Source organism: Hesperophylax consimilis, chromosome 3 (assembly GCF_061612785.1).
Source record: "Hesperophylax consimilis isolate HC1 chromosome 3, BYU_Hcon_1.0, whole genome shotgun sequence".
Lineage (NCBI taxonomy): Eukaryota > Metazoa > Arthropoda > Insecta > Trichoptera > Limnephilidae > Hesperophylax > Hesperophylax consimilis.
This window is the reverse complement of record NC_142838.1, coordinates 2,636,268-2,663,399: the sequence shown is the minus strand read 5'-3', so window position 1 is coordinate 2,663,399 and position 27,132 is coordinate 2,636,268.

Here is a 27,132-nt window from a genome sequence, read left to right as displayed (position 1 = left end):
CTTAACGGCTTGCGATTACGCTATTTATTGTTAAGGAAGACTTTGACTTAATATGTTAATTTGAGATGAAGTGCATTCACACGAGGCTTAACGTAGCTGAAAGCGGCGCTTTTTCTTAATGCACGAATCAGTACTTTGTGAAATGAAGACTTAATCTGATTCGCAAGATGCAAAATGGGCATCTCTACAAGCTACAAGGCTCAACCGGCCTTTAAATCGCCATTTAAAGCGTCGTATTAATGCATTCATGCTGCATTTGTATCTTTAGTAAGTGCTTTTGCAAAGCTGCTTGGAATTAGCCATAAGTTTTACATAAGGTTTATGTTACCGTAGACTCTGTGGTGTAAGCTTGTGATAAATTAGTAACGTACGTACAAAATATTTTGTATACTGGGGAAATATGTACTCCTGATACCTAATCAAATCATATTTGCGATTCTATATTCATGGTAAGTATCACATTGATTTCTACAATTAGAGAGTTCTTACGTTTTTATTAAATAATCAAGATACCTATCAAGAATTTTTCGTGGTGAAAGCTTAGATTTTGCAAGAACATGCACAGATTATTAAATAAAATGCGATTATTACGGTATCCATCTATTCTCACCTACGGCATTAATAATAATAACATATCGTTTATATAGAGCGCGCTATAGCTATTTAAAGAAATTAGAAGGGCGTGATGATTATTTAGAAAATTAAAAGTAGGTATGACACGATTTTCCTTTAAAACGAAAATATGTTGAGTCTAAAAAGAGCAGACACCACAAAAAATAACTAAGTATGGATGATTCTGACGACGTTAAAATATAGTAAAATAAATTAAAACCACAATACAATTCCTTCACTTCCCTTGATTGTGGTTCTCCATTCCTATATTATCTCTAGGCATCAATGTATAAACTACCACGTTTTAGATTATTGTGCAATGTTTATAATAAGTAGAAATATATATATTGTATTCATAGAAAATGTAAAGTATCTGCCCCGCCATAATAATTGTTTTCAAAATCAATTCGACCATTATAAAATAAACAAGCCTGTAAAGATTAACGAAACATTAGAATAGGGCGAGATAACCTTTCCGAGCCCGTAGAGGTGACTCCATGGGTTACCCTCCCGAGCTTTTGCAGGTTGCAATGGCAAGTGGGCATTTGAGATAAGCATCTTCCTAACTGCACTAATCTAACTCTATTCCAAGTTACTGGAAACCTAATCAAAAGTGCAATCCTATCCGCTGATTACGAGATTGATAAAGCTATTAAATCGCAATATTCTACCTTTTGAAATAAACTTCATTGCCTACATACCAACAAGGCAAAATCAAATGCACATGTTTTTTAATGACAGCAGTAAAATACAATAAAATACAGTACAATAAAAAGTACGCGTTAAAAATAATTTGATTAAAATTTTATCATATTTATTTTATCATAACCAAAATTTCCTCTAAAATAATAAGATTTTCAAGTACATCCTTAAATAGCCACCTATTTAATTATAAACCATGTAATTTTTTTAAATTGTTTTTCAAATTCTTTCTTCAAAAAAGCGAATAAGAAATTTCAAAAAACACAACAATGTCACATTTGAAAAAATAATCTTTACTGAACTATTAAAATGGCCACCATCTTGAACTGGAAACGGAAAGTACAAATAAATTTACAGACAGATGAAATGCAAAACGGTCGTTTTGTTCGAATTTCATGCCATAAAGCGAATTTTGAAATAGCTTTTATATTACACGAGTTACGGTTCAACAATTCCAAAAATCGTTAAATGACCGTGAAAATACTTCTGCTGACTTCAAACATTAAAACTGTTCTGTGCACAAGAAATATTATCTAGCCTTTCTAATCGATAATCATTCCGTACAGATACATAAAACCTGTTTATGTATGAAATCATATGAAAAAGGCAATAATTTATCTGCGAAGCTCTTTCAGGATCAAAGGTGGTGTGTTGTAGATAAACAATAGACATCGGTGTTGCTTGTACATAAACAATACAGATAATGTAAGCATTGCATAATCCCCATGTACAAATTACCCCGTCACCATTATCAGTATTTCTATGAATTTCGGTTTTTGCACACTTTTTATTGTTTATTGTTTTTTGATGTCAAACCAGGATTGTTCATAAATTAAGTTTTTTAATCCTAATACTTACTTGGAAAATGATCGAAGTATGTGGAAAGATTGTTAAGTCAAAAATGAAAACGAACAATGTTATTTTGAAGACTGGATACAGGGTAAATGTTGTAATCAAAAAGTGTGATCAAATTCCCACTATAAAAGTCGAAACCTGGGAAAAATCTGCAGTGAGATCAGGAAGCATCAATATCAAAAACATACACCTCCACATTAATCGCTCACACTCTCCTTTATATCTTATAAAACAAGGGTCCCTTCTACTCCCAACCGTCTAGAGCCAGTGAGACTCCAGAGGCGAGGCCATCATCCCCTATTGGAGTATGTTGTGAGACTGAAGGTAGTAGGAAGGGGAAAGAGATGGGAAATATGAAGGTGGTGAAGTACCTGGCTAGTTAAATCTGTTCACCAAACACGGCCAAGGCTTTTTCAAGCAACATTTCGATTCTGAATGGTAGTCATTCACCGGGGCGATACTAAATCTACCACTCGGTAATATCTACACAAAGATTATAATAAGATCTACATAAAAGTAAAAAACAACAACTTTTCAGAAGAGCAATTTCAAATTGATAAACAATGAATACTTCTATTGGGTGATTGGGTAACATATATCAGGTTTTTTTTATTATTTTGATACGACGCGAAGATATTGTCCCCTAATTTTATTTTATTTTACTTTTATTCTTTATACCTAGCAAGATAAATATATTACGAGTATTTTAAACTAGTAAAAAAATCTATACGTTAGTAATTTCTGATTACTTCAAGTTCAGATCTAATAATCGAACCCTTTTAACTCAATGGTAGGTCGCTTTTGAATATCGTGCATAAATATTCGAAAATCGTTCATATCTCATTTAAAAAGCAGCACCATTCTGGTACCTGCTTATGAATTCGATATAACAAAAGCAAGATTAAGCTGCACATTGCAGCTTACGTTTGCCATAAGTTATAATGAGCTCTTCAGAGTCCATAGTACATACTGAGCACTGTGCATTGTGCACTGTGATCTGGAGGAGGCCCTCCACTTCCCCGCCCTGTTTTAGGTACTGATGGTACCCCTTCAGAGCTCTCGCAAGGACGCTAATTTTTTTTGATATAGCGAGTCTACATTTAAAATTTCAAAACAAGACCTCCAAAATGTCCATGCATACAATGTTATTCGCAGTATGCAAGTGCTGCGTATTAGTAACTTGTTAGTAAGATCTATTCTATTTTGTTAGTTTAAACAAATCATATGTACAAAGTATCAACAAATCAAATAATAATTCACAGCCACCTGCAACATTGGTAAAGTGTGCGCCTATTTGTGTGGTGGGGGGTGTCGTCGCCCGCTCACAGGCAGACCTAGGGAGAGAAAACAGGGCATTGGATAGGTTTCACGGGGACCAGGTTCCGCGCCCTTGAGCCAGGAAACCGGTTGTGCCTCGACGAAAAGTGTGAGTTGGGGTTGGGAAAAATCCCGAAGACCATGAGGAGAAAGCGTCGGAATACCTGGAAGCAGGGCGGAAGGTCACCAATCGACGTTCAGCCCATCCTCAGTCCAGTTCCTGTCCCCAGGGGAGGCGCAGCGAGCAGACGACGACACTAGTCCCTCATCGTGATTTGGTCATCCAAGATGTGTATACACGGACGAGGTCTTATGCCACCCCAGAGTTGGGGTAAACCGGGACAGAACAAAAAGAAAACAGTTCAGTACTGCTACCAGCAAGCACGTCACTCTGTGAAACATAGAAACAGAAAAAGAAAAGAAAGAAAATTGCAAAGAAATTTATAATAATCCGGTTTTGTACATGTCGACCTAGAAGAGAGATGGATCAATAAAGCATAGGAACAATAACTATATACATGAGAAAATTTACAACATCCAATAAAATACTACGCAAATATATACAGGAAGATTAAAACAATAACTATATACATGAAAAAGAAAGAAAAAAAATTACAGCCAGCGACATATAAAATGAGGTAATCTCGTCGTCCGTTAAGACCAGGAGCAACACCTGGCATTATAAAGCTATTGAGTTTAATCTAATTCTCGACTCTAAGATCAGACCATCTCTCAACCCAGATCTTTGTGTACTTCCTCAGACACTCGAAATTCACCTTATTCGAAACGAGATCCGAATTACAAACCGGTCTCGTTGGTACATTTAAACCAGCCAATAATTCATCTCTTGCATCCGTCATTATCTCACAGTGCCACAGAATGTGCTCGGCTGTTTGGTCAGAATTGCCACAAGCGCAGTTTGGATGTGGTGACAAGGAGAGTCTATGTAATCTCCCTCTGAACTCTCCGTGTCCTGAGAGTAGTTGTGTCATATGGTGATCCAAATTGATGTGAGCCCCTTCCATTCTGATCTTAACTGATGGGAAGAAGGAGAAAGTCCATCTTCCCATATTCGATCTATCCCACCGAGTTTGCCACTCCTTGAGTGATAACTCACGCATTTGTTTAAGTAGACCAGGTAGAGTCCCGGCTCCACCCGGCGTAAGAGTTACACCAAGATGGGTGGCAGGAAGTCCCCTGGTCATCTTCTTTTTAGTTAAAACCTCCCTGATCTCTAGATCGATTGGCAATATGCCGGCCAAAACAGGCAAAGCGTCCGAAGCTACGGTTCTATAAGCGCCGGAGAGCGCCAACAAGGGGGTTCGCTGACCCCTCTTGAGTGCCGAGAGTATGAGTGAATTCCCCAGACGGTGCTCCCACACAGAGGCAGCATATGAGACTTGAGCCACGTATACTCCCTTGTAAAGTAGTCGCAGCGCAGGGGAACGCAAACCCCACTCGACTGTTGAGATTCTTCTCAACTTCAAGAAAAGGGCCTGGGCCTTGTTGGAGACCTCTTTAACATGTGTTAAAAAAACTGGACGATCGATCTAGTGTTACACCAAGATATTTAACGGATTCAGCAAATCGAATGGTGGAGACTCCCATTTTGATGGATGGGTTTCTTGCTCTACTGAGGTAACCCTTCATTAAGAGTCCCACGGTCTTTTGGGGGGCGAAGTTCATCTTATTTCTCTCTCCCCAGCTGAGTATTACTCGTAAACCTTCTTCAGCCTTCCTTTCCACTTCCCTTCTGCTGTCCCCCGAGACCAAATACAATTTGTCATCAGCGTAGTCCACCGATGTGCATCCTTCAGGCAAGGGCAACCTGGAGGAAGTTAATGTTCCAATATTTAGGTGCCAAAATGGAGCCTTGTGGGCATCCCTTGTCCACCTTACGGATTATTTTTTGATCTCCAAAAGAGATTTCAATTGTCCTTTCATTTATCATTTATCATTCATCAAAAACTAATATTCGGGTGTACAAATATGTCTGAAAAAGTTTTTATTTTGATTACTTTGATAAATATATATGTATATAGACTACATTACAAGCGTAACTATTAATGTAAAGTATGGAAATATAATTCATAACAGCAGCGTGTACAAATGTTAACTAAACCAGGCAATTTGGCTGTCCTAAAACGGGAAAATTTCCTAGTTGGACAGCCAAAGCTTCCTTAATATGTATGTAATTATTTGTATCTAATAAATAAATAAATAAATAAATAAATTTAGATAGTCACAGTTAATTTTGAAAAGATTAGCTGGACATCCTCTATTTTTAACTTTGGTGAGCAACATCGGCCACCACGCATGATCGAAGGCACCAGTGATATCTAAAAAGATTCCAATGACATACCTCTTGGGACAGACCTTCACCCACTCAAGCGCATACATGATGGCGTGCTCCGTAGATTTCCCAGGGACGAAGCCAAATTGCCGCTCAGACGCCGGAGATAGAGTTTGCTGCAGTCTATTACTAATCAAAGCCTCTAAAATTTTGCTGAAAACAGGTAACAATGTTATTGGACGAAAAGCCTTTACATCCGTCTTTGGTTTGTCGTTTCCCTTTGGGATTATCTTGAGCACGCCTCTCTTCCATTCTGTGGGGAAAATTCCTCTACGCAAGCATGTCTCCATAACCTGGAACAACTCTTCCTTGGCATGGATCCAGACATTCTTCGCTATTATTCCATTAAGCCGATCGTGCCCTGGTGCCTTCTTTGGATCTAAACCCTTAATTATAACATCAATTTCAGCTTTGGTTACAGTTAATATGATATCCTCCTGGGCAAGAATTCTAGGTGGGAGCCGTGACAGAGCTCTTATCTGTTTATGGTGGTCGTTTTCCCCGGTGACTGAATCTAGCGGAACTAATTTACCCAGAAAAGTGTTAAGAGTGGTAGTCACATCAGTACTCTCAGAGTTCCCATTGGGATTATCCGATATAATACTAGTCAAATACCGGTCAGATCCTTTCCCCGTTTTTTCAATAGCGCTGTGGATTTCCCACGGGTTGGCGTTACCCACTTGGTTTACCCAATTATGCCATGCAGTTCGTTTTGCTGAGAGGATAGCATGCTTGAAGGCTCTCCTGGCTCCAGAGACACGACCCTTAAGAAGAGTGATCATATCTTGCGTACCACCACTCCTCTTAAGGGAGCCAAGTGCCCTGAAAGCCCTCTTATATTCACCCTTCAGCAAAGTCAACTCACTCGACCACCACGGCGTCCTAATAACAGTTTTCGGGTTTGTTCTTCCCAAAGACCGTTCAGCAGCTGACACAACGGCCGCGTTAAAGTAATTCCCCAAATTATCTGGATCATTTGCTGCTACGTTATAAAATCCCCTTAAGGTGTCACGTAGAGCCTCCCCAAAATTATCCCAATTCGCCCCTTTAGTTTTGAAGTTCCAGGAGGTTCTTGGAGCTTGGGTCTTCTGGACCCCTACAGTAAAGGTAATTAATCTATGATCCGATATTATAGCACTTTCATGGACCATCCAGTTCGACATCCTGGCTACAACAGATCCAGAGCAAAGAGTTAGATCAATGTTGCTCTCACCCATTGTGTTTGAAAAAGTAGTTAGACTACTTTGTTCATTTAATAGTAGTAGACCTTGCGCTGCAATAAGATCTTCAACGGCGTCTGAGCGTTCCGTTCTATGATTACTGTTATCAAACCACATAGGGGAGCGAGCGTTAAAGTCACCTCCTATAACTATGTTACGGCCTTTAAGCGCGTTGAGGGCGCGCGTCAAGCTCAGGATGTGTGGTCCAACAGGATTACTGTATTTAAAGTAGACTGATATTAAGATAATTTCAATCTTGCCAAAGTTAATAGAAACGCAGGTTTGGTGTTCGTTCGATAGTCCAACCAGGAGGAGGGGGCTGATCAACGAAGTGTTGATCAGGACACCCGCCTCCGGTGAACTACCTACTTCAAGCACCGCCCCTGGATGACTTACAGGTGTTTTTCCTCGCCAGGTGTATTGCTCCTGGATGAGCATGAGGTCAATTTTCCGGTCGGACATGACCTTCAGCGCCTCAAGAGTGGCTGCTCGAGATCTCTGGAGGTTTATTTGTCCTATGGAGAAAAGGGTATGATTAGTTACCATAGTCCGTCATTCGCACTTGTGCGTTTACAGCTGCTAACTGGGCCGGGCATTGTCTGTCAATTCAATTTCAGTGCCGGCAACCCGGGCGTTTATTTATTATTAGTTATGTACATACATGATTTTTCTCCTTACCCTCCTCACTAGACAAAGTCTGTTCTGAGGCTGGTAACTAACAATTTCTAATTACATAAAAACAAATAAGTGGTAAAGAAAAAAAAAAAAAAATATCTATATTATAGTAAAAATAATAATAATAAAATAAGAGGAAAATCAGAATTTAAAAACAGAGTACAAAAAAGAAAATATATAATTTTAGATATTAAGATTGTCGCCAGTCGCGTGGTTTGATGGCTTCTTGAAGCGGCTGCATGTAGCACAGACAGGTGCCTTAGCCTTGTTAGGGCAGGCGTCATACTCGTGTCCGGTAGCGGCACAGTGTCTGCAAATAATTATTTCTTGGGTGCATACCTTGGAAATATGTCCATATAAGTGGCATTTAAAACATCTGGTAGCACCTATGAAGTCTCTTACTCTACAGGCATTCCAGCCCAGGAAGCAGTGACCGTTGTCGATCAAGATTTTCCTAGCTTGCGGATGGCACGTGATTATCATGTTCATCGAGGAGCCTTCCCTCTTTCCGAAGAGCGATACCCTTCTCATGGTGCGCAGATGATCTTCTTTAGTAAGGATTTCCTTGTCTGCTAAGTTGTTCGTGTAAATCTCTTCAAATAGGGCTGCGTCCGAATTTGCATCTCCTCTAGGGACATCGTACAGAACTATTTTAGGTAATCTGCCTAATGGGGCAATCATTTTTATCCCCTGTGCTGTGAGTTTTTCCTCCGCCTTTTTAATGTTGTCTAGGCCTCCAGATGTTGTTGTCTGTAGAGCAAGGCCTGCTCCTTTAATTTTTCTGGTGCGGACCACCTGAAAACCATCCTTTTTTGGGTCAAGAATTTCAACCAGAGTCTTTTGTATCTGTTCAGATGTCTTTCCTTCGGCATTGGTTGGATAAAATAACACAGTTGGTTGTTTGAGGGGCGTGGGCCGTTCAAAACCGTTGAGTATGATATTATTGGACGCAGGAGCTCCCGCGGCTACGCTGACGTAGCTTCTCCTCTCTGGCGGAATGACTGTGTTATGAAAATAACATACGATTTTCACTCTAAGTAAGAACCTGTCAAATCTGTGATTTATCTTGTCTATTGTTTATGCTCTGGCAACTTAGAACTTGAACAGGAAGTGAAAAGAAATTCAAGATGGCTTCACTTCCCGGCCGGAGACAGGAGAGACAGGCTGTCCGGTCGGGGGGTCAATTATTTTTCTGTAGGTCGGAGGATCTAATCGAAAGTTATTTCATGGATTTGTGATTAATACCGAAATGTTCAGTTTGTGCTTCAAGCTTAGAAGTCTAGTAATATTTCCCGCGAGTGGAATTCGCCCCGAATGGCGTGAATAATGATAACGTTTTTCACCATGTGTGGCCTTGGGGGTAATCAGAGTTTATCCAAGCGATCGGTGATTATTTCTGCCGATAAACTGTTTTCGCCGAGTGCATTTTGATTCGGAGCATTTTTAAACCGGACCTCACATCTGATGCCGTCGTCTACTACCTACATGGCTGAACCTCACATCTGATGCCGTCGTCTACTACCTACATGGCTGAACCTCACATCTGATGCCGTCGTCTACTACCTACATGGCCGGACCTCACGAGGCCGTTGGCCAGCCACATCTTGATGCTGCCGTCTACTCCTCTTGGCTGGACCTCACTGGGCCGTTGGCCAGCCACATCTTGAAGCTGTCGTCCACTCCTCTTGGCTGGTACTCACTGGGCCGATACCAGTCACATCTGAAGCCGTCGTCCTCTAGCTACATGGCTGATTCATCTACTCCGCCATTCGCGGCACTCAGTGTTCGTTCCTCATAACTAAATACGTTCTTATTATTTTAGACAGGGTAGATAGATTCTACGTTCTGGTCGATGGGGGTAAGTTTTCACCTTTTTTTGTATTTCTCTGTGAAATTTATCAAATATAATTTGTTACGGCCAGTCCAAAGTTTATCCAGATTACTTTCATTCTACAACCTTGCAACTTCCTTTCAAACATCATGTAGATGGGATATATTTTTCCCCGCCCTGAATGGAGAATTATGCTCTACCGTCGGTAGGTCGGTTTGGCGAGCTCTTTTCCAGTTCAACCACTGGAAGGGACTCTGGCGCGTTGGCCTTCAAAGACCAACAAAGTCAAACTTGGCCACCCACTATTCAATCATATTAACAGTCAATAATGTACTTAGAAAAACCACACACAATAACAGCCTATTAACACATCTATGGGCTAAGTAAGTATCGTAACATAGTGTCAAATACATATTCATAACATGGCGCATCAACGTGGTTGGTTCGTATTTATTCTTATTATTTGGTTTTGAATCGAAGTTGCATGCGTTTTAATAATCATTTGTATTTGTTTTTGTTGTTTCGACGTATCTCATATAAAACATAACCTATAAATGTCATTAGGTGCCTAAATGTTAACAATGCGAGCTTATCAAAGTGCCATCAGTGCAACCAACATAAATAACGATTTGTACGCATTATTATAATTTATTTTTATTTTACGGGCAATATTATTTTATTTTACGGGCAACACAATACTATGTGTCAACTTGACAGCTAGGAATGTCAAGCGTAAACAAACATCGCGATTTTGACAACAACTGTCAAAATAATAATACACTTTGAAAGTTTCGATAATTATGTTATGCAACCAATACTATACAGTGCTTATAAGTGCATTTAATTATATATTTGCCTCGCGGGAGTACAATATATTCATAGCTATCGTCATTAGCTAATTTATAATCATTTTGTATTCAATACTTGCGGTTTTATAATTAAACTTTTCAAGATGTCGACCTTAATAGATAACATCAATGGTAAAACGAAGGAGGAATTGTCTTCGGACCTTTTATCCAGAAATATTACACCGGACAGTACATTAGAGGAAATGCGAACTCAGGCCAGAAGGCATAACAAAAATATTAAGATTTCAAGAGTTTTAGAGCATCACGAGGGGAATGTTAACCCAGACAATGACAACGAATTTGGGACAAATTACATAAAATATACTAAAGTAATATATAACGAATCACATCCTTCCTCTTCTTCATCCTTAAGTACTATTAATGATTGGAAGATTAAATTTGATGGAAATAGTTGCGTAAGGGACTTTATAATTCAAATAGAAGAAAAATGTAGAACTAGGAACGTCAGTCATGTTGACTTAGTAAGATGTTTTCCTGATATTTTAGAGGGTTTGGCCTTATTATGGTTTAGGTCCATCTATACTCCCGAATTAACTTGGATTGAATTATCTACATTACTTATAAAACAATTCGAAACAAATATTAAACAAATAGAATTAAAGTCACAACTTTTCTCTATGAAACAACCTGCCGGTATGTCTGCTTTCGAATTTACGTTGAGAATGCAGAAGCATAACAACATGCTTGATGCCAAATTACCTACCTCTGAACTATTACAATTATGTATGACGGCATTATTACCTACTTATATCAACCTTCTTGCGTCTCGGGACTTCAATTCTTTTTCAGAATTAACCGAAGCTACAAATAAGTTGGAGTCTTATTCAACGTCTAATTCAAGGGAAAATAAATCTTCTTCTTCTTTTTACAATACTCAACTTAAAGATAATACAAAAAATTATTATACCAATTCACGGGGTAATAATAATTTCAATTTTAATCATAACCCTTCTTATCGTGGTACCCACACTAATCGTTCAACGGATTATAATTATAAACAAAATAATAATAATAATAATAATAAACAACATAATGCCAATTATTCTAAAAACAATAATAATTCTCGGGTTTTTTATAACCATCATTCGAAAAAACCAACTTCCAATGACAATAGAGAAAAGGAGATGTGTCATACTGAATCAAATTCCTCAGGGAACAATATTTATTGTTCTTTTTGTAAATTAAGGGGGCATCTACTATCGGAATGTAGGAAGAAGAGTCACAACAACTCTAAACCTAGGGTTGCTTCTTTAAAATATAGAGAATCAAAAAACTAAATGTGAGTCGCTCTGTTCACGCGCCTTCCTTTGCGCAGAGGAAATGCGAGTGGCAGAGTTGGCTCCGTTTGGTTAGACAGTTTCTTTCGGGCTCGAGTTCTGAGGTGGAGGTACCGCCGCCGAAGGATTCCGAGCTTGAAAGAGATAATCGACCTTTTGCGGATATCTTTATTGGAAATAATTTTTATAAAGCACTACTTGACAGTGGTTCTTCAATCTCCTGTTTAGGAGGAGATATTCATTTAGTTTTCTTAAAATTAGGTTATAAATTAGTTAATATTGATTTCAATATTTCTACAGCTGATGGAACAAATCAGCGTGTTTTAGGTACAATGACATTGCCAGTTACGTACAAGTCTATAACACATAATGTACTTTTCTACGTCGTCCCTTCTTTATCTCCTAATTTTATTTTAGGAGTAAATTTTTGGAAAGTGTTTCAAGTCGCGCCGGAACTCTTTCCGAAAGAACCCAATCCTCAACGAACGGGTCATATCAATGAGTTGAGAGCTATTCAGCCAGCCTCTTCCTTATCCAAGGAGGAAAATAAAACTCTTACCAAAATTATTAAGAAATTTGAATCCATTTCTTTTGAAAAGAAAGGTTTAGGGTTAACACACTTAGTCAAACATAAAATTATTACTACGGGTCCTCCGGTTAAACAACGATATTACCCTCTTTCTCCTGCTAGACAGAAACAATTAGATAATGAAGTAGATGAAATGCTCAAATTAGGAGTCATCCGTCCTTCACGCTCACCTTGGTCTAGCCCAGTATTAATAGTCACAAAGAAAGATGGAACGGGTCGTTTTTGCCTCGATTCCAGAAGGATCAATAATCTTACAATTAGGGACAGTTATCCATTACCGTATATCTCTCGCATACTGGACAAGCTTGGTGGAGCCAGATATATCAGCTCAATAGATTTGTCAAAGGCTTTTTGGCAGATCGCCCTAGACAAAGATTCGTGTGAAAAGACAGCTTTTGTCGTGCCCGGTCGCGGTTTGTTCGAATTCACTCGGATGCCTTTCGGGTTAAAAAACGCTCCGAGTGAACTCCAAAGACTAGCAGACGCTCTGTTTGGACCAGAGTTCGATGAGAACGCATTTTGTTATTTGGATGACCTAATCTTAGTGTCTGAAGATTTAGAATCTCATTTTAAACTGTTAATTAAAGTTTTTGAACGGTTAAGAGATGCGGGTCTCACGATTAATTTAAAAAAATGTGAATTCTGTAAGTCAGAACTTAAATACTTGGGATATATGGTGGATTCCAAAGGTCTTCGCACCGACCCAATTAAGATAGAAAGTATAAAAAATTTTCCAATTCCTAAAAATGCTTAAGGAATAAGAGCTTTTCTCGGGCTATGTGGTTATTTTAGACGTTTCATAAAAGGATTCTCTAGTATAGCTGCTCCCCTGTCAAAACTTACTGGATCAAAAAAAGGAATAAGTTTATTTAAATGGTCGAAAGAAGCTGAAACAGCGTTTAATAAATTAAAGGAAGCACTTACGACTGCTCCTGTCCTTAGTTGTCCAGACTTTACTAAGCCTTTTGCTATTCATTGTGACGCAAGCTCTGTGGGTATAGGTGGCGTCCTTATACAATCAATTGAAGGGATAGAACACCCTATCGCTTATTATTCTAGGTGCCTTAATACACATGAACGTAATTACGGTATCACAGAGCGTGAACTGTTAGCAGTATTAGACTCGGTCACACATTTTAGACCATATATAGAAGGGGCACATTTTTCTGTTATCACTGACCACTCTAGTTTAAAATGGTTAGGATCTTTATCGAACCCTAGTGGACGTCTTGCACGTTGGAGTTCTCGCTTATCTCAATTCTCCTTCGATGTTATACATCGTAAAGGCACACAACACATCGTCCCGGACGTACTTTCGAGAATGGACCAAGCTACAATAGCAGTCATTGAATCTAATTTGTCCACCGATAAGTGGTACACAGATATCTGGAGAGGCTGCAAAGAATGTCCTCAGCGTTTTCAAAACTTTCAGATACGTGAAAATGAATTGTTTCGTCACACAAAAACCCGTTTACCTCTGTGTGAAGATACTTCTTGGAAAAAAGTAGTCCCTCTAGAAAACAGAAGGGAAATTTTGTCAGACTCACATGAATCCTCTCGTGCTTGTCACCCAGGAGTCTTTAAGACTTATAAAAAATTACAACTCCGTTATTTCTGGCCAAATATGTACAAAGAGGTGAAACAATTCGTAAATCAATGTGCCGTCTGTAAAGCACACAAAATTAGTACAGCCCCGCCTAATGGAATTTCTTCAAATTATAAAAAAGTTACGAGACCTATGCAGATGTTATCAGTGGATCTAGTAGGCCCTCTGCCTAGAAGTTATTCAGGTTTTACAGTTATATTATCATGCGTGGATGTTTTCTCTAAATATACCTGGTTATTCCCGCTACGCCAAGGAACCGCGAGAAGTATTATTAAAAATTTAGAGGAAAATATTTTCCTTGTACACGGAGTACCGCGTACCATTGTATGTGACAATGGGAGACAGTTCATTTCTAAAGAATTTAAAGAACTATTACAAAGTTACAATATAAGCCCTCCATTTTACAAATCACTGTACACACCTCAGAACAATGTTGTTGAAAGGTATAATCAAACTTTAGGCACGGCACTATCAATATTAGTGGAATCAGATCATCGAAATTGGTCCAAATTTCTCCCACAAATTCAATCGGCAATGAATAATACCGTAAATTGTACTACAGGATTTACTCCTTTCTTTGTTATGCACGGTAGAGAACAAATATTAGATGGGGATCTCCACCGTAATCCATTAGTAGATGAAGTATCCAGTCCGCAAGATTCCTCTCATCTCAAAATTTACACTGACAGATTAAATGGATTGTCCACAATTTATGAACAAGTCTCAAACGCTCTTTTTGCAGCATTTAAAAAAGGCGCTAATCACTACAATTTACGAAGAAGAAACGTTACCTTTCAGGTCGGAGACGTAGTCTGGAGAAGAAACTTTGTATTATCCAATGCTTTGAACTATTTTTCACAAAAATTGGCACCTCGTTTTGTTCAAAATATTGTTGTTAAAAAAAAATCAGACCTAGTCTATACACTGGCTGATTTAAATGGTAAGGAAACTGGTGACTTTCATGTCAAAGATATAGTAAAATCAGATAACATACCAGTTTAGTCTTCTACCATAAAGTATCGTGTGGAGACTGGCCATCTTTACAGGTGCTATCTTTAAATAAATCTTCTGAATACTGCTCATTTCAGTTCGGCCTGATCATCCGGATTGCTATGACCAGTATTTGTTAATAAATATACATATTTTTAAGTTCGTCCTTTACGGAAAATTAATTTTACTCCAGTTGATTACTCGAGTATAATTTCTCATTAAAATAATAAGTTAAAATTTGGTAGATTATAAAATATATAAACAAATGTGAGATGCTTCGAAACACAAATACATACATATTTCTGGTCACGATCAGTTCAACTTAGCTCATATTTATTTTTAAGTTTATTTTTATGTCAACTTGGATTATACGACGATATGAACCCGCATATCCTCTTGTATTCTAAGCTTAATATCATATGAACTGTGTTCATATACCTTTATATTGTATTACTTTAAGTAAAAACATATGGAGTTATTCGCCCAGTATTTCAAGATGTTCCGAGTTTAAATATATTGTGCTTACATAGGTCTCATTGCCCATTTGTCTATGTAAGTATCTTTACTATTACAAAAAATTCTTGTTAAGTTTCTATAAACAAGTTACTACTGAACTAATATTAATAAATTTATATAATATTAAAACTTCATCATTTGAAAAATGTAAATCAATCCTAAAAATAAATTAGTGATTGATTGGTTCCTGTGAGAACCTCGGTAATTAGTTACACTAATACTACAATTTACAAATTGAACCCTCGGGGACAAAAGACGAATACTTAATTGATTGGCACCATTTTTAACGATGGTTGTAGACTATTTATAGCACCATTTATTTACGATGGTCGCTAACAATTCTATTGGCACCATTTTTAACGATGGTTGTTTACTAAATAATGTGGCATCATTTTTGCGATGATTGTAAGACTATTCATAACACCATTCATTTACAATGGTTGGTTATATCCTGTATTTCATATACCAATGGTAAAATAAACTTATATGTTGTTTTCTATTGTATAACTGTCAGAAAAACTAAACCCACGAGACCAGTTTAGGGAGTTAGATAGGAATACTCTTCTATAGAGGAACTCTTCTTTTCCAAAATGGATTTAGAATCAGTGATAAAGTGCAGATGGTACACCATCTACGAGTGTAGCCTACTTTGGCTTATTTAAAAAAGTGAATCTGAACAGTGATGCTTTGTGCATATTTAATGTTTTGATGTATATTGATGTCATGCTTTAGTGATAATATTTGTATACTAATTTTAAGTTCTATTCTGTTATAGATGCTACGTCTACGGTAGTCCCAGACGAGAGTCAGAATACATCACCCAGCGTCGTACATGCTGCGGGTGATTACGGGCCCCGTCCACGTATCTTCTTACTGCTAATTGTGTACAATTTAAGGTCTTTATTTCTAAGTTCTGATTTTGTTATATCTAATACTCTGAACTTCAATTGGATGCGCCGCAGACTCATCCATCATGTCTTACGCATGATGGGCGCGACTGATTTTGTGACGCACCCATTTGCAAGCCTACTATTACTTTTAGTACATTTCTGCAAAATAACTCATTTTTTTAATGTTATTATATCATGTATGTTTTAGGAACCCATCAGACCAAGTTAGGGTATCTCTTAGCTCAGGCTTTTATTTTGTTCTCCTTGTGTTTGAGGGCAAACACGTTGGGGGCGACCGGGGTAATGTTATGAAAATAACATACGATTTTCACTCTAAGTAAGAACCTGTCAAATCTGTGATTTATCTTGTCTATTGTTTATGCTCTGGCAACTTAGAACTTGAACAGGAAGTGAAAAGAAATTCAAGATGGCTTCACTTCCCGGCCGGAGACAGGAGAGACAGGCTGTCCGGTCGGGGGGTCAATTATTTTTCTGTAGGTCGGAGGATCTAATCGAAAGTTATTTCATGGATTTGTGATTAATACCGAAATGTTCAGTTTGTGCTTCAAGCTTAGAAGTCTAGTAATATTTCCCGCGAGTGGAATTCGCCCCGAATGGCGTGAATAATGATAACGTTTTTCACCATGTGTGGCCTTGGGGGTAATCAGAGTTTATCCAAGCGATCGGTGATTATTTCTGCCGATAAACTGTTTTCGCCGAGTGCATTTTGATTCGGAGCATTTTTAAACCGGACCTCACATCTGATGCCGTCGTCTACTACCTACATGGCTGAACCTCACATCTGATGCCGTCGTCTACTACCTACATGGCTGAACCTCACATCTGATGCCGTCGTCTACTACCTACATGGCCGGACCTCACGAGGCCGTTGGCCAGCCACATCTTGATGCTGCCGTCTACTCCTCTTGGCTGGACCTCACTGGGCCGTTGGCCAGCCACATCTTGAAGCTGTCGTCCACTCCTCTTGGCTGGTACTCACTGGGCCGATACCAGTCACATCTGAAGCCGTCGTCCTCTAGCTACATGGCTGATTCATCTACTCCGCCATTCGCGGCACTCAGTGTTCGTTCCTCATAACTAAATACGTTCTTATTATTTTAGACAGGGTAGATAGATTCTACGTTCTGGTCGATGGGGGTAAGTTTTCACCTTTTTTTGTATTTCTCTGTGAAATTTATCAAATATAATTTGTTACGGCCAGTCCAAAGTTTATCCAGATTACTTTCATTCTACAACCTTGCAACTTCCTTTCAAACATCATGTAGATGGGATATATTTTTCCCCGCCCTGAATGGAGAATTATGCTCTACCGTCGGTAGGTCGGTTTGGCGAGCTCTTTTCCAGTTCAACCACTGGAAGGGACTCTGGCGCGTTGGCCTTCAAAGACCAACAAAGTCAAACTTGGCCACCCACTATTCAATCATATTAACAGTCAATAATGTACTTAGAAAAACCACACACAATAACAGCCTATTAACACATCTATGGGCTAAGTAAGTATCGTAACATAGTGTCAAATACTTATTCATAACAACTGTTGGCTGTGCTACGAGTTTATCCATTTTCTCACTCATTTGTTGTTGAGCTGCTAGAAGTTCTTCGATCGTCGCGCCTCTTGTTTTTACTTTTGTTAGCTCAATAGTCATGGTCGTGAGATCAGTCATAAGAGTGTCTACTAGGGTGGTTATTTCATTCTTTTCAGTTTTTTTCAGCTTGTTGTTGCCATCATTGATTATTTTCAAGATCCTCATTAGCCTTTCCATGGAAGGAATTATCCTTTCTTGATCACTATTAGGTGAATCATTTATGCGTGGTCTTTTTCGGTTCTCTTGATTAGGCGAGTGATCACTGCACTGTGATCTGTGCAGCTGCCGTTTGAAGGAAGGTTATAAATCTGATGGTCCTGGTCTCGAGACGGTGGATACGCACCGGACACGGACTCGGAGGGCCGAAGGAAGAAACGAAGAATGAGAAGAAGCTTTGAAGAGTGACCAGCACACGAGCTTTGCATAGTATTCATTTAGTACTAAGCAGTTCTATAAAATAACTAGCAGTTACCACTTACTGTCCAAACAGTTTGACGTACAAGTAGTTGTGAACATTAGACCTCGCGTACAAAAAAGTATGTTTTTAATTTTCTCTTATTTGATAAATAAAAACCAAAAGTTCATCTAAAATCATAAGTTTTGCAAGCTCAGTCAAAGTTAGCCATCTAGTCAAAAGTATTGCTTGAATAATAAAGCGGATGAAGCAGATTTTATAATCCGGAAACGGAACGTACAAACAAATTTATAGACTGATGAAATGCCAAACGGTCGAATCAAAACAGGATTTCGCTTAACTATGTCAACTATAAAATAATGGACAATGGATAAATAAATTAAACAAAATTTTGGGGAGATCACCTAAACACCCCCCTTCCCCACCCTCGCCGACCCAATTATGCTTGTATTGTAAGTAAACTTTGTAGGCAAGCTTAAATAAACAGGCGAAAAAAAATATTGTATCGCAGTTGTGCTTCAATATTTCTTCTGCCTTACATGGAGATTATTGTGCTTGGAATGTAACGATGTTTATGAAATAAGTTAAACGTACGTCTTTCTATTAACAAAAATACAAGAAGGCAAATAACAAACCTACAGAACCTTCTACGCCTCTTTCACTTAATCACCTGCGTTTTTTGATTGCCGGCAGAATCTGAAACACTTTACTTTTTAATAAACCTGATCAAACTAAAAATTGTATCAAAAGCTCAAAGGCTTTCATAAATACCTGAGTTGGGTTCATATTTCGTTTGCGAGCTTTCTCTAATGTTCCCTTACTTAAGATTAATATAAATTAGTAAGGGTTATTTTGTACTACATAGGCCCGAGGCTTCAGTTCACAACAGTGGTTATATTTGAGGTGGGTTGTTGGTTCTTAGCACAAACTGTATCTTTAGAACAAAGCCTTCAAAGCACGTGTAATATTAAAAAGTAATAACTTAGATCTGTGTGTAATATTTGATATAGACAAATGAGGCGAGAGAAGATACATTTTGATTTAAAAGGTATGACATTGGAATATAACATTATTACTTTTCAAGTAAAAAAAAAGTAACTATAAATGATTAAGTGCCTCCTAAATAACTCAATTTTGCTCTTTTAATTTTATAAATTTAATTTATATTGTAAATTTTACGAATAACTCACCTTTTTAACGTCATTTTGTGGGGAAAATTGAAAGGAAACTTACACGTTTCCATGGGCCGAAGTCCAAATTTCCTTTGAAATACATTTTAAAATTGACGCCTTTTGGTTCCGACAACGTTTATTGTACAATTAAATAGAAAAATCACTAAAGTAGTATTTACCAAAAATATTATAAAACAGTCATATTTTTTTTAAATTTTATTTTCGTGGTGTAAGCTTTGATTTTAAAGATTGTTGGTTCATTCCCCGCCAAAGCGCAAAATCACATTTCATAGAATATTATGTACTAGACTATACTGGGTTTTGCAGTTTCGATCGTAACGGTATTTTATACATTAGGTACAAAATATAAAATAATTCACCAAAAATCACTGAAAGTTACTAAAGTCCATGATAACATTAAATTCAGAAAATTGTCAAGATTTTCGTATAAAGGTACATAGTAAAACCTCATAAATAAGATATCCTTAACACAGCTTCCAATCGACATCTTCGGAGATATCCACACTGTTAAAGCGTCGGTACATCTCAGAATCGTGATTGGTTGCTTTCATATAGGTCGCACAACCCACGTGAGCCGCTCCCAACTAGAAAATATATAATTAAGCAGTCAAAAGGGCAAAATAAAGTGTATGAAATGAGTTCTGACTATAATTGAGTATTCGGGCCTTTTCATCAATGTTTAAGTATTTATTATCTTACTTGCTAGTTGGGAGCGGCTCACGTGCGTTGTGCGACTCTTCTGGAGGAAACTATTGACATTCAAGATCTCCCGCGTAATTCGTTTTTTGTATTATATATTAGTAACCCTTCGGGAACTGCCATGTCGGATAATGTTTTGTGGGATGCTTCGGAGATTTCATTTATTATTTGTAAAAAATGATGTGAAGTTAATGGAAAACAGATTACGCCATCAATGGAGACTAGCCCTTGAAGGGCAGTTCTAAATAATGGAGTAAAAACTAACCTAATTTAGGAAATATTCGCAGGGCAATTTGGGCCTGGTGTATTGTGATTTGTGATAATTATATATTATAATTACAAATTATATAATCTGCCAATATCCTTCAAATCAACGATGAAAATTAATAAAATGGTTGTTAACAAACATTTTTACTAGGTAGAAATAGTTTGCACATACGGCGTTTGAAGTTTGCCAAGTTTAAATTTGTTGGATAAGAATAATGGTTACTCTGGTAATACTGAAAATACAGTATATAATGAAGTAGTTCAGTCTCTCTCACTTACCAACTGTCTACTTGTAAAGACTCTGTATTTATTAAAATATATGTAAGCATTTATAACGGAGCATAATTGAAGCTACATAATCATCCATACTAAACATATTTATCAACATTATTGTCAAATACATCAATTTTATCATTTAAATATTTTTTACCAAACTTTGTATTGTGGAATGCAAACTAAATTTGCAATGGGATGTTCATATATAAAATGTTTGCCTCGTTGTTCGAATAGAGTATGGTTGCTAAATAAAGATAGAGTGATATAAACACAATAGTTCCTATTGAAAAATATCACTGGGACAAGTTTTTAGAAGTTAAATGTTAGAAACATCAAATTGACTGAGTAAAATTATGTTCATTAAAAGCAATTGTTTTTTCAAGAAAAATCACTCTTTGTCATGAAAAGGTTGCAATTTAATTCACTTATAATATCTGGCAATTAGTTTAATGATCTTCGTGCAATACTTTTATTTGTGCGACACGATTAGATCGACTATTTCTGATTAAATCGTTGTAGAACCATATATAACTTGATAATATTTGACTCAAGGTAAAGAGAACAATGGATTTATTTGTAGAGATTACGTCCTCATTTGCATGATATGCAATACCTAAGGCAAGACGAATGGGTAGCTAATAATTGTCTTCTAGGCGTAATCTTCATTAGCAGCGCCGCTAAATCATGAACGCGGTAAATATTAATTTGCCTTAATATGCACGTGACAGCCCGAGGATTGGTCATATTAGCTGCACACGTAGTGTAGGTATTTGCTACCTGCATATTGCAGTATGTCGGGAGATGTGCAAGGCATTTAGCGATTCAACACCAGCGATAATCCGCGGATCTTATCGCTATTAAGTTACGCAAAAGAATGTGCGGGGAATTTTGGTAATTTGTAATGCAAGTGAGAAGCAAAAGACACTTTATGAATGAAAGATAAATACGTGAAGAAATCGGAAGACAATATGTATTTAGTCATTCTCTATACTGGTCATAAAGGCATTTGATTTTTTAAATATATTTTACGTAGTATTTTTGAAATCATGATATCAGTAAATGTAAATAAGTTTTAAAAATGAATAAATTCATTACTTCACCTAACTGTCTAAGCATAAATGAGCAAACTTTAAAATTTCGGTTCAAATATATAACTGAAATTTCTCAAATTCAAAAGTTGAAAACTTCCGTGCGTCCCTGTATAACTTTATTTAACATTAGCTCCAAACGGGAGGGTCCGAGGAAAATAATTTTCCTCGTGGCCTATATCATCTTTGTAAATACTGTGCGAAGGGTCTTTTTAAGGAAATAAATGAAAGGACGTTCAGGTATGGTATGGGGTGTAGGTAGGAATCGGGGGTCAGTGTGTCCAAGAGTGACGGACGTGCGATTCCATTTCTCCCTCTGCGGTGCAGGGTGATGGGTAAATAGAGTATTGGAGAAGTCAAAGGGTTTACCTCAACCAGTGTCTCCCGATCAGGACTGACGGAAAGTGGGCAGACGCATCAGCCAAGACCTAGACAACTTCATCCCATGAACCCGGGAAACTCTGCTAAGTCACCAATCTTAGCGAACCACATGGAGTGATATATGGCAGAGGTGTTGGTTATCCTATAAATGGTTAGCCTGGGTACCTATACCTACCTCCCAAATTGCTACTGCACACAACTAAACTAGGTATGTTTAAATTATTGTAATGAATAAAATTTTACGCTTATCATATAAGATCATTGTTATATAAACGTCCTCACGATATAAAATGTCTTCCTTACGTGTCTCATCGTCTAGGTAGTGGCAGTCCCGCAGAATACACTTTACGAATGTTTTCTAATCAAAAATACTAATTTCGATTGTCTGTGAGTCCCACGTTACTCTGGTTCAGAGAACTCGAATTTGGTTTGAATTTTAGTGTCATCTTGTAAACTTTCAAGGGTCTGCGCTATTTCCATTTTCACATAGGAAACTAACTAAACTGAATATATATGTTCATTCGAAACGTAAATTTCTGATTGTCTCTTTAATTTTTTAACAAAAATTATAACTGTAACATAAAGAAAATATTTTTGAAATTGACCCCGAGACAAATACGGCGGTATTTAAGCTCGCTTCCTAGATTTTAAAATTGTGTAAATGCTAACGCTTGGCTAAACCTATGACAATTTTTTTATTTTTTACTATAGCTGCTATTAAAACATTGTACATACAAAATGTGATATTAAATATATAATATTAGTTTTATTTCTTAGTTCTCCACACTTGGGTGACTTGTGTCGAGGCGGACTAAAGTTATTCATTTATGTTTTATTAGTTTTATATGTCGTATATACATCAAAATAATGTATTACAGAATTGTATATCTTAAAAAGGCATACGAAAAGGCCATTCTGATATGTGTCTATCACCTAAGGATAACCCTTAATAATATTTTATAAAGTCTTTCATTTTCAAGAATCCTATAACAATTATAATTTCCCGTGATTTCAATGGTTAAATATGAAATCTGAGAGCTCTCCCGACACTTAAGAACAACTGTACATTTATATTTAATTATTGTAAAATCATTCATTTTCCCTTTCTCGTTTCCTGTAAATTTTGTGGAAACTGTGTAACAAGGACCTTTGTTATCAACTCCTTGAGTTTGTACATATAATCATATGATATTCATAAAGCTTGATGTGCTTGATTTGTTTACAAATAAAGAGGTTCAAACCTTCTTCAACCACCAGCAGCCTCAAGATAATCCTACAACTCCTCCCACCACTTCATCATTAATAAAATTATGGCAGAATTTAAATATTTTATGTGTTATTCATCCAACCTATATCTTTATTAAGAGAAGAAGATAATATTAAAAAAACTAAACGAAACATTAAAAACAACACGAGATCGACAAATAATAAATAATAATTATATATTTATAATAATTTTGTCCCACGGAGAAAAATGAATACGGATTTTTTTATCGAGATGCTGTTAAAGTGTAACGGCACGATTATTTACCAATAAAATATTAGTCGAGACGAGATACGAAACCATTATTATTTTGAAGAACAGGTCTTCCGAATTCCTCATAAAATATTTGGGTATTACTGATAGTTTGTCTGAAAATGTCAAACCATTCGTTAGAGGCCTCCAGTCCCATTTTTAATAGGAAAACAAATAATTTGAACAGTTTTTTAATAAATTTACAATATCAGTAAGTTTTCTCCGTCTAAAGCTCGAATGGTTAAAGACAAAAATCTTCTCAAAAGACTGGGTTCGATTCCCAGTTGACACAGTTATCTTTTTATTTCTCTGTGTCCTTTTCTTTGTTATGTTTCGTTCACATTTAGTTGTAGTATCTTCTCCTTCAATGATATATTACATTGGTATATATAACCTTTAAAAGTTATTAAAGAAAAGTTGTTCCAGTAAAAATTATATATCTTTAGATCGTTTATGCATAATGAAGTTATAAGAGAAAAGTGAATTGAAGTATCGACACATGTAAATGGTCAATAAAATATATCTCGGTATTCGTATTTAATCCTATTGTGATTGGAATATTCTATAAGCTGATGTTTTTATAATGATGTCATCGTATAAAACGGTTTCTCTATCCTACAAATTAACATGAATAATCTGATTGACAATTCAATCATTATTATTTATTGAAACGGAAAAATCGCTCCGATTGATTTCACATGAGATTGACAAGATCATAAAAAAAGTTATTTTGATTTCGGGTCGGTTACAAATTTCTCCTATGATTGATGAAGAACTTGTCAAAACCATTAATTTATTACATTTAAATTGACTATTTACAGAACACATATTACACAAAAGGTCAGCTCTGAACACATGTTATGAAATTTGAAAAAAATCACATTAACGAGAAATTTCACTGGGGAACCATTGATTAATGTTCCTGGCATATCGTCATTATGAAACCTATTCTCATTACATACTTTGACAGGTTGCATTATACGGAAGAATACATTCGTACTGTTTTTATATAACAGTGAAAAATATAAAAATTATAAATCGAATCATTCATTAGATGACGTAACCAAAAGAGAAAACTTTGCAAATTTTATTTGAATTTCTCGTATTTCAAAAAATGCCACAATAATTCATACGATCGATTTGTTGGGGACGTGTGGTAAGCATTGAAATAAACCTATTCGTTTTAACGTTCGGAATATTTTGAACAATGTTTGACCAATTTACAGATCCCAAAAGAATTGATATATTACTATGTTGAATGTGACAGTGTCAGACAATAATCAGCTGTTTGAAAAATAAGAATTAAAAAATACTAATTTCGGTTGTAACTCTGTCTGTAACTCCGGTTCAACTAACTTTATAACTTTCGCTTTGAATTTTAGATTAGTTTGAAGTGTTTGTTTGGGGAATTGAGGCAAGCGATAATGTACCTACCAATAATATATTTAGCGAACAAAAATTTAATTGCTATTTTCAAAATTGGAACTCATTTGCTAAATGTCATTTTCAATCCCGGACAACGCCGGAGACAACAGCTTGCATAAATATAAAATCGACAATATTCTTGAATGAACTATTAGTTTATTGTTATTAAGTTTAATTTGTAGAACTCCATTTTATTTTTTTATTTTTTATATATACAATAATTGACAGTTTGATAATGCCTTCAGAGGGCGAAACAGCTGTCACGCGTAATAATAATTACACAGCAGAACTTGTTTAAAAATAAACTGTTTTTATGAACTATTAGTATTTCAATTAATACAGACACATTATGCGTTTTGTATCGAGGAAATCTCATATAGGAAGGAAACAAGTAAAGATCTTATTTTTAAAGAATCTAAAGCGAACTAAATAAATAGTACTATAAATCGTCGCGATTCATCATAGAAATTGAGTGAATATTTTTTCGGTATTTTAACTTCAGATAATCTAAATATCAGTTCAATATTCAGGTATTCCGTAAAGAAAAGGATCTTAAAAAAACATCAATTTAAAAGATATCGAGATAATCGCATAATCTTTATATTTCGTCTCCATGGAATCCTTCAATTCTATGGTCACATCGCACAGTGGTCCCAAATCCCGATCTAGCTAGACAAAAATATTTTTTCTTGGCATTTGATACAAAAGGGTCACAATGTAATAAAAAAAATACTTAAAAAAATATACATTTATTTTACCTATTGTTGCAGATTTTTTAAAACAAAATTAATTACTAATAAAATGTCTATAGTATAATGGTTCGGTTAAGTCATAACGAAGCACTTATTTTAAGTTATTAGTTAAAAATATTTTTTTAACATAATATAAGAACAAAACCGAATGACATTTTTTGTTTATGAATTACTAGCCGAGTCGCTATCGTCACTATTATTAAATGCTAATGTTCCAACATTGGCTTTGTTAACAGACTTCTGTATTTTCTTCGCTAGAACTTCTGGAATCCATAATAATTTTAAGACACCAGTAGGTAAGACATTGCAATGTATTGTTGATATTTTGGCAGCATCCCGTTTTCCATGTGACCTCAAGTTGATTTGAGTAGTATGAGAGAGTTCTTGTGGACTTCGAGATTTTCTTGTTTTGCTTTTTGACGAGCATAAACCAATTTTTTTTTCTGGTCTACCATGTATTCTCTCATCACGCGTCTCTACAGGAAGAATAAATACTGTGTTAAGCCATTTTGCGTGTTTAAACTTCAATTTTTAAGTACTTCTTCCGACTTCAAACCATTTTCAAAATATTAATATAAACGAAGGGATTTTTTTCTTAAGTAAACTATCCTCGAGACTTTAAAAACTATTTTTCTTCAATAAATATTTTAAATGTTCATAAACACACTGCCGTATTGCAGCACAATTCAACTTTGACGTGCCCTTTACTTCTAGAATGTCCAAAATATCTAAACGATAGATTGTAGGTAGAGGCTCTGTAAAAGACAAAAGAGCAAGTTTGATCAAACAAATTTTATAAGATATTATACATAAAGAATGGTTTTATATGAAACTAGTTTTGTTTGGTGGTACAAATCGGTACACGATTTTGAAAGTTTAATTAAACTTTGGCAAATAATTTTAAATATTGATACTTTTTTCACGATTTTTAATTAATAATTAAGTAATGTTGAATAGGCAAATTATAAAATAATTAAATTAAGTTGAAAGAACATATCATAGACTTCAATTTTTGGATTTACATAATTTCTCTCCGATTTCAAATAACAACACTAACGATCGAACAGCGTGCACACCCGAAAGCGTCCGACCGCTGGGCGAACGATTGGCACATCCGAAGTGTCGTGTTTACAACGTCGCCACGTATCGCGCGTATTGTTTTAATTTTTTTATCGATGTGAACATAATACTATGGACATTTTTCAATGTTG